We start from the raw sequence: 1507 nt of genomic DNA, 5'->3' as shown, positions 1-1507 counted from the left end.
ACCACACCCTTAACGAAAAACCCCCCCCCCCCCCAAAAAAAAAAAAAAAAAAAACCAAAAACCTGTCTGAGCTTTTTCATTTTTCTCTTTTTTATGATGAGATATTAGGTAATAAAAAACGCACTGGAAAAAATACATGGAAAGCACATTTTATATAGACAATAGTAAAAATGCCTGCCTTGATGTCATCCCATTAGTATTATTTCATTGTTTGTTTGTTTATTTTTAAGTCTATTTATTTTATTCATGAAAGAGAGCACCTGAGTGCACATGACAGAGAGGAAGAGAGAGGGAATCACTCTCTGCAGGGTGTAGTCACTCTGCGATCATCTTTCTCCAGTCCACAATCTCACCAGAACCTCGGGCACATACGTGCACACACCCCATGCACACACCCCACGTACTTTCAGGCCAACCCAAGGATTCCAGATTGTGGCTGGCCATGCGGCTTCCAGTACTACAGTTCAGTTTGCTACTCACGTATCCACAAGGGTGGGCCTATTATTTCATTTGTTTATTTTGTGACACTTACGGCTGATCATGGTAAAGATCAACCCTTTCCTTGTCAATTTAAAAAGGATCCTCTCAAAACCTAGCTTCTTTGGGGTGATTATTCTTTTCAGGGTGCTGCCCTTATTTCTTGTTTCTTTTATTCCCTCCATATGATGTATTTTTTCCCCCTTTGGGTTTTTGCCATAGGGCACATGCAGTCATTGAAGAGAGACAGAGGGACAGTGAGAAATTGCCCTCTGGGGGAGATAGCCATGTTGTAATCCTGTCTCTTCCTTTCTCCTCCTGGGATTTTGGGTGCACACACATGTCCAGCATGATTTTTCAAGCAGCCAGGTCTGAGACTTGAACTGCAGTCAGTCATGTGGGAGTCTAGCACCTTAACCACCACATTACCTGCTGTTCCCGCCTCATATGATGTATGTTTTACCTAACACTTCCAAAAATTTCTCTAAAATTTTACTTTCATTCTGTGTCAATTCTCTAGTGCTACAAGTTTCCTCTAAAGTAGTGATTAAATTCAGACAAGCAACAAAATAGTCTCTCTTGTTAAAGGCTTAAAGGTAAGTCTTAAAGACTAAAAAAGACCAAAAAAAAAAAAACAATAAATCATTTTATTTCCTACAGAAATCCTTCTGTTTTTATATTCCTTCATTTTGATATCTCTGAAAGGTAATTTCTTTTTTTTTTTTTTGGAGATATTTTTGCTATAGGACGTGCATGCTCATGAGAGAAACAGAGACACAGAAAGTGAGAAATCACCCCCTGGGAGGATGGCTATGCAGCAATTCCTTCTCTCTCATTCTCCTCTCAGGATCCTGGACATGCATACACACACAAACCCAGCATGAGTTTCAAGCCGCCAGGTGCAGGATTCAAATCACAGTCAACTATGTGGCAGTCCAGCAACATAACAGCTATGCCATCAGCTGGTCCCAAAATGTAGTTCTTAATTTATATTCAATCAGATAATTTATTACCTGAAGAGCTACTTTAT

General features: G+C 39.7%; 1 protein-coding gene across 1 annotated transcript in view; it reads right to left on the bottom strand.

Moving 5' to 3' along the window:
• The window catches only part of SYNE1 (spectrin repeat containing nuclear envelope protein 1), a 596966-nt gene that overhangs the window by 170641 nt on the left and 424818 nt on the right, over positions 1–1507 (bottom strand). The window lies entirely within an intron of this gene.

The sequence above is a fragment of the Tupaia chinensis genome, unplaced genomic scaffold (assembly GCF_000334495.1).
Source record: "Tupaia chinensis unplaced genomic scaffold, TupChi_1.0 Scaffold000014_1, whole genome shotgun sequence".
Classification (NCBI taxonomy): Eukaryota; Metazoa; Chordata; class Mammalia; order Scandentia; family Tupaiidae; genus Tupaia; species Tupaia belangeri.
The sequence above is the reverse complement of the archived record's forward strand: the minus strand, read 5'-3'. Positions and strand labels throughout refer to the sequence as shown.